Raw genomic sequence first — 17,356 nt, 5'->3', positions numbered from 1 at the left:
TAATGCTATTCTATTGTCATTATTGCTTTCTCTGAGAAGAAGCATTCCATTTATTACCGATGGTATATGAGTTTCACACAAGACCATTGTTATTGTTGAATTGAGGCTTATGTGATCCAGAATAAGCATACGATAGAGGTTTATGTGTAAATTACATCATCAATCATTTGTCAACCCCTATCATTTGTCCATAAATGGTTGATGATGTGATTTACGGAAACCCCTATCATATACCATTCTCATTATTTTCATTTCCATAAAAAGAAAATAAAAAAATTAGTGATTTTTTTTTATTTATGTGGAATTAGTATGTAGTTTCTTTTGCTTTAAGTGGAATTATTTTCTTAGGTTTATCTTTAGTTACAATTTTTTCAAGTGTTTCTTTATTTCCTCGATAACTTTTTTACCATGAAGTTTTTGATTCTTAAGTTTAAAAGATGGTTTGTTTTATATTTTAATAAAAAATTAAATTTTGTATATTTATATATATTGTGTACAATAATTTACATTTCAAATATAAAGTGTACAACAAATATATGTAGAAATTTGAATAATATAACACTTATTCACAGAGATTATCCTGATTATACACTATTTGCGGAATGCATGCATAATACATAACCTCGTCTACCATTGATCATCAATTTGCGGAATTAAAAAAACAATGGCATGCGCACATTGAAACATCAATCACACATATCAACACAATATGTAATGGGGAAAGCATATAGCTGAAAACCCCTAACTATCTGTATATTATAATGATAGAGAACATGTAATAATACATAGTACAATACTCCTCACAAGTACTCAGTACTATCTCCACATGCTACACACAAACTAGCTCAGATCTGAACAAGTCACGTGTTCAAATCTCCTCCACTGTTTGCTTGCCTCTACTGCGCAATCCAAGTTGAGAATAGATCAGATCCAAGTTTGAATTCGCTTGGCTTGTACTGTGCAATCCTCATTGGCAATCTTAATCAATGATTGTTCAAATATCGTGCACAGCTATAGTCACAACTAATAGTAGTCTCACCCTTTCACCCACCTCTAACACTTGTCTCCACTGCACTGTCCATGCACTGACTTAACTGATGTATTCTTTAGTTGATTTATGAGTTAATAATTAGTGAATCAATTAATAATTAATTCACATCACTCATCACTAGTGTATTTGGCAGTTAGACTAAATACAACTAGTTCAACTAAGTCAAACTAAACACAACTCCATCAACTCCTCAATCAACTCCACCAAACTCAATCACTTGAGTTCTAACTGAAGTCCATCATGCAATAGCTCAACTAACCCATAGGAAAAGTGTGTTTCCTTCTGGCAGTTGCATGTGCCACATCCATAGCTTGAACTGAAGTGCTGCAAGAGGATAAGATAATGTTTATGGTCCAAATATTGAGCTAATAATATTCGACTCTTCTATTTTTTGACTGGCAGTCTAAAAATAGACTCCGCCCATATGTCTAAAAATAGAGGTCCATCTATTTTTACCAACATGACCAATCATCCATAAATAGCATCCTACAAATCATAGACCATGATCCATATGTCTAAAAATAGACATAGTCTAAAAATAGACTTTGCACCAAAAATAGCGTGTGGGCCCACTTAGTGAAAGCGACTTCTTTTCACTAAGCTCCATCATCTTGTTGCATTTTCAACACTCCCTCTCAACAAGATATGGATTATCTGCAACCCCTATCCTGCCTCTGTGGTATTCGAATTTGCTCCTGGTGAGCGCCTTCGTCAAGATATGAGCATCCTGATCCTCCGTGGGAATGTATGAAAGTAACATGATTTTCCGCTGCACACAATCTCTGATATGATGGTACCTGATGTCGATGTGCTTGGATCTATCATGAAATACTGGATTAGCTGAGAGTTTAATGCAACTCTGGTTATCACAATAAATCACAATAGGCTCCAAGTGTGACCCAAACAACCCGACCAGGATCTTCCTCATCCATATAGCCTCGCATGCAGCCAAACTTGCTGCCATATATACTCGACCTATGCTGGACTGAGTGCCACAGATCTCTGCTTCCTACTGTACCAAGAAACTGTTGTCGACTCGATACTGAAGATCCCTCTAGATGTGCTCTTTCTGTCTTGGGCTCCCTACCCAATCTGCATCTGTGAAGCCACATAGCTTCACCTCAGCCTCCTGCCTGTACCACAATCCAGATCCCGATGTGCCTCTGAGGTAACGCAATACATGCTTGCCTGCCTTCCAGCAGAGCTTGGTTGGCTTAACCATAGCTTGTGAAAACTGGTCAACAACATAGCAAATATCGGGTCGTGTATTGACCAGATACATAAGCGACCCCACAAATTGCACTATAAATTCAGGCATTGGGTCGGTTGCTAGGGAGGTTAGAAGCTGAGCATTTTTTAGGGTAAAAGCTGGTGAAATTAAGAATTCCTTGTTGAGCTTGAGAGGAGAGATCACATACCTTTTTGGCTTCATTGGGAAGAGAGTGAAACTTGTCAAAGTAGAGGAGACTTCTTGCTGGACCCTGGGAAGAGCTTGTACAGCGTCAAGGCATAGGTTGTAAAGTTCTTTTTTGATTTGAATTAATACAATCAGATTCATTTTTCTCAACAAATTGTCTCATGTCATTTGTTTCATGAATTTCTTGACTTTCATGTTAAATATGTTTTATGATATTGGCTTTTCAGGTGCTATTTAATTTGTTTGCTTGTTTGTGCTTGCAGATTCGCGACAAGGGAGCTCATTTGGATCGAAGGAGCGAGGCTTCCACAAACTTGCATTGGACCCAAGGTAGGCCTAAAAGCACTTGTTTGCCTTTGTTTATAAATGCATATTTAGAGAAAGATAGTTTGTGATTGGTTTGCTTGTCATTAGGTCTTCTTTAGATTCTAGGAAGGTCTATCTTCTCCGCAAGATCGACTCATTTCGTGTGACAGGAGTGGTGTTGTGGCACTATGCACTTTCTCTACTCATAAAATTTCAAAAGGGATATGACATTATTCCTACCTTTGCAACTATCAATTTGTACTTCTATCCCATTTAGGAAGTAGCCTCCAACCCTTCTAGATTTAGTCTAGGAAAACCTATTTTCTCCTCCTCAAAAATTAGCTAACCAAGATCATTCAATATGATGGTATGAACAAATAGTCACAAAAATGGGTAGTCACAGATAGTCATGAAATCATATCTACCTTACGTCACATGTATCATTCATTGTTAAAAGATCACCGATTACCAATAAGTAGACTCTGCAAGGGAATTCCTATTTTTTATGCCATGTAAGATTTCCCAAGTCAAAGCATATCAACACGATTAAATGGCATTAGAATATTAGATGTTCCTAGAAGTTTTGCATGTTTTGATTCCCATGCTCGTGTTGCTTCCACTTTCCATCTCCTTAATTTTATAGATTCTCATTCTCACACTGCTTTTACTTGCCATCTCCTCAATTTCATAGATAACCTGACCATCAAATAAAGAATAACATTCGAGAAAGGATCAGAAGCAAAGTTAACCAAATCTGAAAACCAAAGGGAAAGCACATAAGTCAAGCATAAATGATCATCGAGGTGGAAGGCAGAGCAATTAGGAAATTTTGTAGCAAATGGTTTAGGGAATTGTGGCAACACTCATTAACAATACCAAGTGTTTCTATTAGACTAAAAAATTAATGTTAAGCAAGTAATTGTAGAGGATGCTAGCAATTCTTCATTATGAAAGCAATTTCCTCACAAATATGCTTTTTAGTCCTAATTTTTGCGCATCTCCGACTAAGAAAGAGACCAAATAATATTTTAAAATTGTTCATTGCTACCAAAAAACATTCCCAAGATTTAACACACTCGAGGAGAAATATATTATAACATTTTCCTTCAAGGTTTAGGTTTGATTTTTAATTCCCGTGTCGTGATTAATACTATGCATTGTATTGATTACTATAGGTCCTACTACCTTATAGAAGGGACAAATAATACCAGTTAAGATTGTTCATTACACTGTAACCATGAATGAATACCCTATAGAAGATGGTGATATATTTATTGAACTATGAATGAGCTTGAATCATAGTACCCTTACGACTATATAGGCTGAACCGTAGACTGTATAGGTTGAACCCAAGAGTAAAAAAAAATTTCAAGAAGGAGATAGATGAAATGGTGGATGCAGGAATCATCTTTCCAGCAAACGAAGCAGAATGGATCAGAGGAATATTCATCCAGAACAAAAAGGCCGCTATAGAAATAAGGGTCTGTGTATAGTACAACAAGCTTAACAATGCTTATGTCCATGACCCATTCCCCACGCCTTTCAATGATGAGTTCTTTTATAATGTTGCGGGGAATGAAACCTAATCCTTCACAGATGGGTTCTCAGGGTACCATCAGGTTCGAATAACAGAGGACGACAAGTAGAAAACAATGTTCACCAAAGAATGGGGCTCATATGCATACCACATCATGCCTTTTGGCCTAAAGAATGCACCTTTTGTGCTCTCCCGAATTATTATCACCATTTTCAGAGACTACATTCACAGGTTCTTGGAGGTATACATGGACGGTTGGATAGTTTACAATCTATTGAAAAAACATTCTAGCTTACTTAGAGTAATGTTCGATCCATGCAAACAACTACAAATATCCCTAAACATGAAGTGTATCTTTGTGGTTCTGTTTGGCACGTTGTTGGGACACATCATTTGCAAAGACAATGTTTGTGTGTACCTTGTAAATACCATGTTTTTGTTGACCAATTCTGCTTCCCGTATACACAATTTTCGCAGAAATCAAAATCCAGAGAGTTAGACATATGTTCTACCATACCTTTACCATGAATTATTTGAAGGCGCTTCTCTCCAATATTTCCAAGCCTTTGATGCCATAGCATGGTATTTTCTCCAGAGACCACTAGATTTTCTGCTCCAGTTTCAGGAACCACAGAACTATTGCACCCATTGATAACAGTGGTACCTTGAATCTTGTACAGAGTTCCAGTCTAAACTCCCTACATCAATACCAGTGCTCCTCGAAGCATCTTGTAGGTATATTTCTCGAACACTCTTTTTAGACCTACAACATCCATCTTGCTTACATAAATTAGATTTCTGACCAAATACGAATATGTAGAGCACCTGAAAGTGTTCTAATCCTTCTACCTTGCAACTTCAACTTGACTTTTCTGCGACCAAAGATTCTTGCATTCCTGTCATCCCCTAAGAAGACATCATCACCATCATATTTCTCATACTCGCATAACCACTCTCTACAGGGATTGAAGTGGAAGGATGCACCTGAGTCAATGAACCATGACACATGATCTACATGTGTACTTGAAGAAGAATCCAAGTACACATCCCCACCTTCATCTAAGGTGGTTTTTTCGTATCTGCAGAAGGAGCATCATCAGATCCCTTTCCTTTCTCAGGTACTTTAGATTTACAGTCCCTTTTGAAGTTCCCTTCCTTTCAGCATTTCCAGCACACCTTTACAGGTTTTCCTAGAGATTTAGATCTCCTTCTAGATTAAAATCTCCCACTCGACGACTAATTTTTGTTTATGTTTTGGGACCGTCCCAAGAAAAGCAGAAAAAACCAGTCATACAGAACTATTTTTAACGAAATGAACAATACGATTCATTGGATTGTTCTTTATCCAACTGAATAATGGCAATATTCATTATATTACCGATACAATCTGTACATACTATGATATACACCTTTGCTCCACCATTCATTTTGTTACACATGAACTCTTCCATCTTTGAGGGATGGCTGAGCGGACCAAAGCGGTGGATTGCTAATCCGTAGTACGGATCATCCGTACCGAGGGTTCAAATCCCTCTCTCTCCGTTCGTCCACTATTGATCCTGAAAACGAATAACCCCGAATCTTTCTACGGAATGGAAAAGGCCCATTAACCTAGAGACTTCCTATTTTGACCTTTTTTTTCATTGCATAGCACAAAATGATAAAGTTATCATTTTGACTAAGCATTTGAACTCAGTATTTTATTTTTTTCCCGTAGTGCAGTAAAGTATTACTGTTTATGGAACAGTAATAGCTCCACTCTTTAGTAGAAAAATGATATTTTTTCATCAAAAATTATTTCTGACTTAGTCCATAAATTGCAAAGGTATCGTTCATGAACGAATGGAAGGATTAGAATATCTCATTTCTTTCCTCTTTTTTTATCAATATAAATGGGACCAATCCCTACATTGTGTATTGGTACATACAAACGATAAAATATCTTTGCCTCTCCCTGCTATTATGTATGAAAAAAATTGTTTCAAACCTGTTCCATCATTAGCAATGTCCAAGTGAATAGATGTTCACTTTCGAGATGATCCGGGTCTAGCTCGATAACATGATCTCTTCCAATCCAATGTGAGAAAGTTACATAGTGTCTACTTTTTCCGATAAAGGGGTGTTTGCATGGGTTTGCCTTGGTATCGCGTTCATACCGTTGTATTGAATGATCCTGGACGGTTAATTTCTGTACATATAATGCATACAACTCTAGTTGCTGGTTGGGCTGGTTCAATGACTCTGTACGAATTAGCAGTTTTTGATCCATCCGATCCTGTTCTTGATCCAATGTGGAGACAAGGTATGTTCGTTATACCTTTTATCACTCATTTGGGAATAAAGGATTCATGGAGTGGATGGAACATCACCGGAGAAACTGTAATTAATCTTGGTATTTGGAGTTATGAAGGTGTGGCCGGGGCACATATCATGTTTTCTGGCCTGTGCTTTTTGGCAGCTATCTAGCATTGGGTATATTGGGATCTGGACATATTCTGTGATGAACGTACGGGAAAACGTTGTTTAGATTTGCCAAAAGTATTTGGAATTCATTTATTCCTCTCAGGAGTAGCTTGTTTCGGATTTGGAGCATTTCATGTAACGGGTTTGTATGGTCCTGGGATATGGGTGTCTGATCCTTATGGACTAACTGGAAAAATACAACCAGTGGATCCAGCATGGGGAGCTGAAGGTTTTGATCCTTTTGTTCCAGGAGGAATAGCTTCTCATCATATAGCAGCGGGTATTTTGGGTATATTAGCAGGTCTATTCCATCTCAGTGTTCGTCCTCCCCAACGTTTATACGTAGGATTACGCATGGGGAATATTGAAACGGTCCTATCCAGCAGTATTGATGTTGTGTTTTTTGCAGCTTTCATTGTTGCTGGGACCATGTGGTATGGCTCCGCAACTACTCCGGTCGAATTATTCGGTCCCACTCATTACCAGTGGGATCAGGGATACTTCCAACAAGAAATAGATCGACGGGTTCGTGCCGGTCTGGCCGAAAATTTAAGCCTATCAGAAGCTTGGTCCAAAATTCCCGAGAAACTCGCTTTTTATGATTACATTGGTAATAATCCAGCTAAGGGGGGGTTATTCAGAGCAGGTGCAATGGACAATGGAGATGGAATAGCTGTTGGTTGGTTAGGACACCCTATCTTCAAAGATAAGGAGGGAAATGAGCTTTTTGTACGTCGTATGCCTACCTTTTTCGAAACATTTCTAGTAGTTCTGGTGGACAAAGAAGGAATTGTGAAAGCCGATGTTCCTTTTAGGAGGGCAGAATCAAAGTATAGTGTTGAACAAGTAGGTGTAACTGTTGAGTTCTACGGTGGTGGACTTGACAGGGTCAGTTTTGGTGATCCTGCTATAGTTAAAAAATACGCTAGACGTGCTCAATTAGGTGAAATTTTTGAATTAGATCGTGCTACTCTAAAATCTGATGGTGTTTTTCGTAGTAGTCCAAGGGGTTGGTTTACTTTTGGACATGCTACATTTTCTCTCCTTTTCTTTTCTGGACACATTTGGCATGGTTCTAGGACCTTACTCAGAGATGTTTTTGCTGGTATCGACTCGGATCTGGATGCTCGAATAGAATTTGGAGCATTCCAAAAACTGGGAGATCCAACTACTAAAAGACAAGTGGTATGATATTGCTCCTATCTCTTCTCTAATAAATATTAGTACGAAAGCTATCTCCATAATTGTAAATTAAGATCAAATCAAATCTATGGAAGCATTGGTTTATACATTCCTGTTGGTATCGACCCTAGGGATAATCTTTTTCGCTATTTTCTTCCGAGAACCACCCAAACTTCCGACTAAAGGGGGGAAATAATTTTTCTTCTCCAAATCGTCATTCTTTCTCTCCCATCAAAGAAAGAATGACCTTCCCTATATGGAAGGTCATTCTTCCAATTAGTCCTCGTGATCCTCAAAAGGATCCCTAAGTTGTTTAGAGGGTTGCCCAAAGGCGGTGTATAGGGCATAACCAGTAAAGCTTACAAGTAAACAAGATATGGAGATGGTGACTAAGGTTGCAGTTTCCATTATTAGGTGATCCCAATATCATGGTATGTTTACCATATAATAACAAAGTTAACAGATCTCAACCAATACAATAGTTTCTATGGCTACACAGACGATTGATGATACTTCCAAAACCACGCCAAAAGAAACCCTTGTAGGAACGACCTTAAAACCGCTTAATTCAGAATATGGTAAAGTAGCTCCTGGATGGGGAACTACTCCTCTTATGGGTTTTGCAATGGCTCTATTTGCAGTATTCCTATCTATTATCTTGGAGATTTATAATTCTTCCGTTTTATTGGATGGGATTCCGGTTAGTTGGGGCTGAGGAACTCCAAAATTCACCTGGTGAGCTCTTGAAGAAAAAAAAAGAACTGAGGGATTCAAACCCAGACCAAATAGTAGCTTTGAGTTTTTAGCTTATCTTGTTCCAATAGTTTGATCGTGTAATTACTTTTCTCTAAGGATTTTTGGAATATGGGTGTGCGACTTGTTGAAATCGATCCATATTTATAGTACAAAAGACCGATCTATTATCTTCATCAAGATGGTCCTACCTCGTTGGATATTTAATTTCTAGAATATTGAATCTCTAGAGCACGAGGTCTATCATAGATATGTTCCGGAAGATCTAAACTATGGTTTGTACCTATCATTTCCTCGTCACCAGACTTCCAATAAAGAAATTGAAAGAGGTATTTCCTATAATAAATCGAAGGATCTATCCCCTCTCATAATTATGCTGATTATGAACAAAGAATGATATAGTATCTGATTTCTCTTAGTTAGCATATTTCGTCGAATGAGCGAAAATGAAAAGGTTATTACCCAGAAAACCTTTTGGGGATTTGATAAAATCATCGGGGTCTAATTGAAATCTGAGGTTTGGATTGATTCATCTATTGAGATCTCGACAAGATAATTCCTATAAATCGTCTATATTAGTTCTTTTCTCGGGAACTGATATCACACGAATAGGGTAAAAGATCGTAAAAAGATCATTGAAATTTTGGCACTTTTTGAAATTTTGGCACTATAGAGTCTTCTAATAGAAATGTTGGATTGTTTCGAATGATCTTCATTTCTCCAGCCGGTCAGGCAACAAACCCTCAAGTATCTCTTTTCCAAAATTTATTTATTATCGTACGTACAAGGAATCACCATTCTGGCCCTCCATACTTTTCCATCTCATCTCCTCTGACAACAAGGATGAGACTATTTCATCAAATCGCAACGCGGTTGCATTGATACATATTGTGACAACCAAACTACCCACGAATCTGGTAGTGAACACAACAAACGGATGCACCTATCTTCATTTGAAATTTTAATATCAACAGATAGTAACTGGCCTACCACAATATTAAAGGCATTCATATGCTTTGTCAACGAGTCTCCATCTTTCATCCATGGTTGTACAACATTTTTTATAAGAACAATTTATTCACCAGAGACTTAGATTGGTAGAATGTCCCTAACTTGTCCCACAAACCCTTCGCTGAAGCTTCCCCTGATAAATTCAACAATACCGAATCCAAGGCACACAATTGTATTGTGCTCTTCGCTTTCCGATCCAACTTCGCCAATTCTTCAACTGACATTATTGTTGGTTTAGTACCCGGATGTACCGCAATCACTGATGTTTATCCACTAGTAGATCCTCCATCTTGAGTTTCCACAACTCAAAACTTTAACCATTAAATTTTTCGATCTCTATCTTTACATTTCTCACCATCTTCTTTCACCATAAGTATTGATTGTGTGGATCTCCTACTGAATAGGGTCTGCCACATGCACGAGAAGAAAACCTCTCAACAAGAAAAGGTGTCCCCGATTCAACTGTTTGAAGCCTCATTTCCAATAAATTTGGTCGTTGTTCCAGATCTAATCATTATCCCTCCCGCTCCTCGGTTTCTTGAAACCACATACCTTGCAACTTCTCCCCAAGGCCACTCAGAAAAATCTATTGCTAGCAACCAACCCTTGCAAAGCAACATCTCAGTCCCATCAACAATGCAACCCGAGAACCTTTAGCACTAGTTGTTCGAATTTATCCAACGTGCAACTCATAGGGCTGAACAAATCTATAATGACCTGGTCACCTAGCACGAGCACCAGAAGCACTATCGGCTTGCACATTCACCGGCTGATGCAATCGTATTTAGACAACATAAATGGAACTTGTGGTCACCAACAAGGAGCTGAAGAAGAGTTTACATATGGTAAGACTAGTGCTTCCCAATCCAGCCACAAGCTACATCACAGAGATCGAGCTGAAACTCCACAGGGCCGCTGCGCTAAAAGCTTCGCGTTGCCCTTGCGGATGGTTATGTGCTAAGGGAGCAAGTCAACAATTGGTCAGGTAGCTTGGCCATGAAAAACTAGCAACTGTATCCACTCCGCCAAGAACTGTAGGGACAAAGGCCAGGTAAAGAAAATCAATGACGAGAACAACTCCCTCCAGGATAGGGTACAACAAATTGAGGAGGAATCGGACAAGACAAAAAAGAAAATTCTTGATATTAGGCCACCAGTCGATAAGCATTTGATTACTCTGCGGGAGGTATGGAGGTATGTGATGAGGTCAAAGAATAGTGGAGCACCGTGCAAAACACCCACCCTGATCAATTGAACTGCATATCAACGCTTGAATTTCTCCAAAAGGCAGAAACCCTCACACGCATCTAGGAGATGACATTGGAAGATTATAACCGCTTCCATGAGGAAAGATTGTCGTAGTACCTGAGTTGGCACCTTCATTTGGAAAAGAAGGCAAAAGTGTAGCAAAAGAGGTTGTCTCGCATGACTCAAGACCAACACAACCAAAGGCAGAATCAGCGGCACCAAAAGAAGAAGAACGAGCACATCAACAAGAAATAACATCACGCCAGGAACAAAAAACAGAGCTCACAACACTTGAGATAGATGGTCCGAGCCTCTTGGGGAGTTCGTTTTGAATTTTGGAGTTTGGAGGGAAGAAATGTCAGGAATAGGTGGCGGGGATAATGGTTCAGGTTGCGGAACTGATAACCAAAGGAAAGGGACAGGAACAGAGAGTGAATGGGCAATTGCGGTAAGGTGGTGGAAGAATACAAAAGAAACCAAGGAAGGGAAATAGAAGCCATCTGAGCATGGAGTCAACCAAGCGGAATTGGCAGTGGGAAAAAGATAGCACAAGGAAGAGGTCGGCAATGAAGAGGGTGAGAAAGGGTAGGACTATCCTCTTATTTTCTTATTTCCATTCTAGTGAGTTGCATTCTATGAAACTATAAGTTGGAGATTTCCAAGAAACTATAAGTTGCTATATGTGTCAAGAAAAATTCTATTGAAATACAAGATACTTGAATGAGATTTAATCCAATTATCTATGCAAGCATCACAAACCATTTTTTATCTAGTCTCTCTAGGTGCTAAAAGGTGTTGAATAACTACATCAAAGCTAAGCCAGAATTGAACCTTGCCTAACTATGAAGAACTTGTTGCTTCCCACTATAGAATACAACCCCTTTAAACATTAAATTGAAAAATATATAATGTAATTTATTAAACTTATAAGTGCATGTCCTAAAACCATTTAATATAACCTCCATAAATGAAATCACACATAAAATATAAATATAAATCTCCACTTCTTATTAAAATAGAAATTACAAACATATAATAATATTGAACTAATAATCAATCACAAAGATTTAGGTGCCATAAACCAAGACCCTTATTATGTCCAAACAAAGATATACATGGGTAATATGATAGAGAAAATAAAATTAATCTTCGAGATTACTTGCACCAAAAGAAATTGCTTAAACATGGAGATATACTTTAATCCACTTATCTCTACACAAGTTACACTTAACAAAACAAGTCCACATATAAAGAATAGATACATCACAAGTAAATCTTTGCTTCCCGTTATGAGATTCCACTAAAAACAAAGATGAATTTTATTAAAATAAATAATCATGAAATATTAATAACAGACAATAATATTGACTGGATAATCAATCAAAAGGATTGGGTTGCCACAAACGTCCAAGATCGTTAATACGCTGGAACCAACAAAGATACGACAAAATGTGAGAAAAATTCATCCAAGTCCAGCGGCCCACTTGCACTGCTTAATAATAATAAGTGACTGCTGGTTCTAGTAATAATTGCTTCTTCATGCGCACCCAGCTGGTGCATTAATCCCACTAACTTCTGAGAGATTGTTTTCAAAAGCCTGAATTAGGTTTTCAAAATATTGGCCCGTCGATTTTGTGAGCTTTTCAAGCCTGATACAGAAGTCATCAAAATCGCGCAACGCCTTTTTCCCAGTCGAAGTATCAGTGTCAGCTTTAAGGGCGATTTCTATATGGTCTTGCAACTCTCGTTCAACGCAATGATGAAGTCGTTCTAAACTACTTTCAGCTTCACCTTGCAGGAATTCGAAAAGATTTTGTTTTTTGCGAACAATATCAACTTCCTGATCATGATGGCTGGATGCTGGGGTTAAATAATAGCCATATGCATATGTCCATTTAAGCATGTGCCTGCATTCTGCTATCTGCAACCATGCATCTACAACACATTTGAACTTTTTAAAACTCATTCTCATCTGTTTACACTCATTCAATATTTTAATCTCTACCTCTCGCACAGCCTGCAGATCAGATAACGCCTTTTCCTCTGACTTTTCATTTGCCTTCCATCTTTCCATATAAAATACCAACCTATCCGAAGAAGATGTTTTAGCTGCAAACCTTTTCCAAGAATCGACGGAGGCCGAATTCCTGGATTGATTCCCTGCATCAATTCTTCGTGATGTTGTTGCAACCTGATCAGGACTATATTGATTGCAAGAATTATGTTTAAACCAATCACCAAGGCATAACCAACAGAATTGAAATTCACACGGGGACGCACATGTCATGTGCATACACCCTTGATTTTTCTCTATTGGTCGATCACACTTTGGACACGGCTTGGAATTACAAAATATCCAGCACGCATTGAGTGAATCACCATTATTAATTTGATCAATCCATTTTTTGACTGTGTCGCAGCCTATTGGACGATGAGACTCCTCTAAACAATTCCAGCAAAATTTATGTGAACAATTGCAGACAACCTCCTCATGAGTTACATTAGAATTAGCAGAGTCAACCTCCACACAGTACCCACAGTCTGGCGCTGGACACCATTTAACCATACTGTTTTGTTCAACATATGACCTCACAAGATAGGTTCTATATTTGTTCGTATCTTCCTCAGATAACCCCAGAGAAAAAACCATGTCTTCACTCACAATGGCACGGCATCGTGGACCTTGATGTGGACATCGTAGATTGAGGCATCCTGCACCATCATGATTTATTGATGTGTGAATAAAAGTTCGCCAACAATCTTGGCAAAATAAATGGTCGCAGTACTTGAGTGACTTCATGTCTCTGATCTTGAAATCATAGAAACATATCGGACAGTTAGTTAACTCCTCCATTTTTTCTTCTTTGGTCTCATGTTTATCGTCCGGCTGCAACAATAGGCCCACAGCGTTTCTCACTTTCTCCTCATCTGCAAACCATTGATCGTTGGCATTAATAGAATTCCAATCGAAGTGACGCAAGAGAATAGCTGCCTCGGCTTCTGAGACAGCCAGCACAGTGGAAACGCTTTTGGTTGCATTGTGCAGACGCTCACCAATGTCGTTCAGACTTAAAACCGTATATTTGATACGTCCTTTATTGTCATCATGACGACTGCGTGCTAGTTCCACCATGCTTTCATATCTCAATTCTTCATCTTCGTTTTCGCTTTCGTTGCTTTCCCTTTCATCGCTTTCGCTGTCATATATCTCATTATCGGACATTTCGTCGTATAAAGCCATATTGGTCGAGTTCGAGTAGATCAGAGTCTGAGACTTTTTTCCCGGGCCTTGCGGAATCCACAGAAACAAAACTCTCTGACCGTGTTCAAGCAAGTTAAAGTTAAACCGCAATGTTGTCAGGAAACTCTGTCTCCTTACCTTTTTGTACTCAATCAATCTTTGCTCAGCTGATATTTATACTCATGTCACTTGGCGCAGATACCAAAAACCATTCATGAGCCGACATTGGTGATTATCTGGTTGATTTTAAATGTAATTTAAAGTAATGCTTACAACCCAAAGTACAGCGGTTTCCCCGCCATCTATTTCTCCCACCAGGAGAAGCATTCTGTTGTCGTTATTACTCTTTTTTTAGGAGAAACATTCCGTTGTCATTATTAATGAATCAGAAACCTTAACATCCACCAAATATATCTATGAAAGTATAGTGAATTAAAATATTAAATTTTAACTAAATTTTTCTTGATATTTCTTCTATATATGTCAAAAATTTCACCATTTAAAGTATCATAGAAAAAAAGTAATGAAAATGTAAAAGTGATTCATTCAAAGTACAAAAACCCTAGGATTATATGCTCTCATACCAAATGTTATAAGCCAAATACATAAAATTCAATAGTTCACACAATGTACAACAATGTGAGCATTAATGACAATCCAAATATAGATAATAATAGCAGAAATGCCTCAAAATACCTCAAATAGATTCATACATTGAAATAACATCCATACCATCCATAATGAATACATCATCGCTATATACACCAATCCACACATTACACATGCAATCCCTTCATTATTAGGATGATCCTATTACATATACATTTACATATTCCATAGTAAGGTCGAGAATGCAAAATATGTTCATTTACATATTCCACTTTTTCTACTTTGAAAGAATCAAGATGGATGAAAAAGAAGATACTAATCCAATCCAGATCATACACCCCCATTTTGGGAGGATTTTGTTTAGGAGCACCAACTCCAAGGACACCAATCTTTCCAATTCTGAGGCACCAACCCCAAGGGCTCCAACCTTATCTTGTCAAGGCACTAACCTTACTTGTTTGAGGCTCCAACCTTCAGGGCACCAACCCTTTGGGCTCCAACCCACTGCTATATTTTTTCTATATATGTTTGATAGTAATTTTTTGCTCCCAACATCTTCTTCACTGAATTCTGTCTATCTACACCTTCACTGCTACATCAATGACAGCCTGTCTTCATATGAAGGAGTCTTCACAACTCTTCATATTGCCCTAACAGAGTCTGCAAAGTTACCTCATGATGATTTCAAATAGGCATGATGATCTCCAATAATGTTTCCAAGACTATATGAAGCTTTCCAACAAGATATTTATGCTAAGCCTCAACGTATGCACAAAAGGAATTCTCTATTTTCAAGTCTCTGTTCTTTACTATTGTGGTAACTGTTTCAAGTGTGACTGCTTCTCACTATTCTTGCTATCGCGATCTCTTACTTCCTAGAACCAGACTCACAAATGCTTTAATGTCGGTGCTGGCTATTGCTCCCTTCAAACGATCTCAGATGAAGCTTTATTGTTCCCCTTCACAAAATTGTTCTTAAGGTTGCGTTATGTACTTGATTTATTAATCACAGATCTAAGCCTTTCAAAGATTAACCCAATCAACAGAATTTCTTTGTCCTTCGGCTTCCTCCTGTTTTGCTAGACCTTCGGTTTCCTCCTGTCGTGTTGGACCTTCGGCTTCCTTCTGTCTTGCTGGACCTTCGGCTTCCTTCTGCCCTGCTGGACCTTCGGCTTCCTTCTATCCTGCTGGACCTACAGATTACTTTTGTCCTTCTGCTTACATCTCTCTCACTCGATCTTCGGCTTCTTTTGTATCTTCATCGTCTACCAGACCTTTGGCTTCTTGACCTTTCGACTTCTTCTTTCGTTCACTTGACCTTCCAGATTCCTCCGTTCCTTCAAGTTCACGAGTTGTGAACTATTACCTCTTCTCTATGATAGATGCCCGAGATACGTTACCCATATGGAGGTCCCACATGCCACGTCATCACCTTTAATTGTGATCGCAACTTCATGAAAAAATGGAGTTATTCCTTTAATCCTGCAAACGAACGCTGGTCCCATGTGAATGCACACGACCGGATGCCAAATAAAATAAACTTGTGTCCATAAACTTCTCGGGTCCACTCAGTCCCAAGTCTTATTGGATTAATTCTCCACGGTTGATCTCATCATTGATCCGACGGTTGTTGACCCACCTGATCAACAAACCCAATAGCCGATACTACATCGTTTGATCAAGGCACGCTGGATCCAATGGTTCACAACGATATCGGTCGGGGAACATTCACGACACTTAACTGCCCTTACGGAGCCGATAAGTATTATAAATCCTTGATCTATAAAATTTCAAGTCCGTTTTGAGATTAACGTCCGATCACTTTATGACCCAATATCCATTGGGTATATGAGGTCATCAAATCTACGGCCTGCAGGTCTTCAACTAGTACATGGTTTAAAAACAGGTCTAACCCTCCCTGTTGACTGTGATGTAAGTGTTTGAAAATGAGATCGATGACTAGGATTCAGCGTGGGCCTTCAACTACGATCAAACATTCGTACACTCCTAACCTCCGCTCTTTCGATAACTGTTGCTCTAATGATAACTCTTCACTGTTCCGCTCTTCCAATAGCTGTTGCTCCTATGGTTTATCTCCTGTGACCTCCGATAACTCTGTTTATGCTCCTCCACTCTTTTCTTCATATCGGTTCTTCTTGGGCATATATTACATGTGATACTTCCGATATGGCTCCTCCGATGTTTTCTTCTTTTCTCCTCTGATATCATTGTTGCTCTTCGTTCTTCTGATAACACTTACCCTTGGGTATATGTGATAACTTGCTTCCCTGATGGCTTCTGATGAACTCTTCCTCTTATTCTTTGGCTTCTTGGTCCTATTGCTTTACTGGATCTACTGCGTCATTTGCTGTTAAATTGTTGTTCAATTGTTGTTCAATTGTTGTTCAATTGACCTCCTGCGTCATTTGTTGTTCAATTGACCTCCCGCTGTTGAATTGCTGTTCAATTGACCTCGCATCATTTGTTGTTCAATTGACCTCCTGCTTTTCAATCCACTTGGGTCCTCCATCTCATCAT

At 38.6% G+C, this 17,356-nt stretch overlaps 1 pseudogene; it reads right to left on the bottom strand.

Moving 5' to 3' along the window:
- Window positions 1–12,505: 12,505 nt before the first annotated feature.
- On the bottom strand, window positions 12,506–14,191 carry LOC149170344 (putative E3 ubiquitin-protein ligase ARI8 pseudogene; annotated as a pseudogene).
- Between the last annotated feature and the right edge of the window lie 3,165 nt (window positions 14,192–17,356).

This window comes from Pinus tabuliformis, chromosome 4_2, assembly GCF_031772625.1.
Source record: "Pinus tabuliformis cultivar Carrire ecotype Pingquan chromosome 4_2, CPIR1, whole genome shotgun sequence".
Lineage (NCBI taxonomy): Eukaryota > Viridiplantae > Streptophyta > Pinopsida > Pinales > Pinaceae > Pinus > Pinus tabuliformis.
Note: the sequence above shows the minus strand (reverse complement) of the source record. Positions and strands in the feature narration are given on the sequence as shown.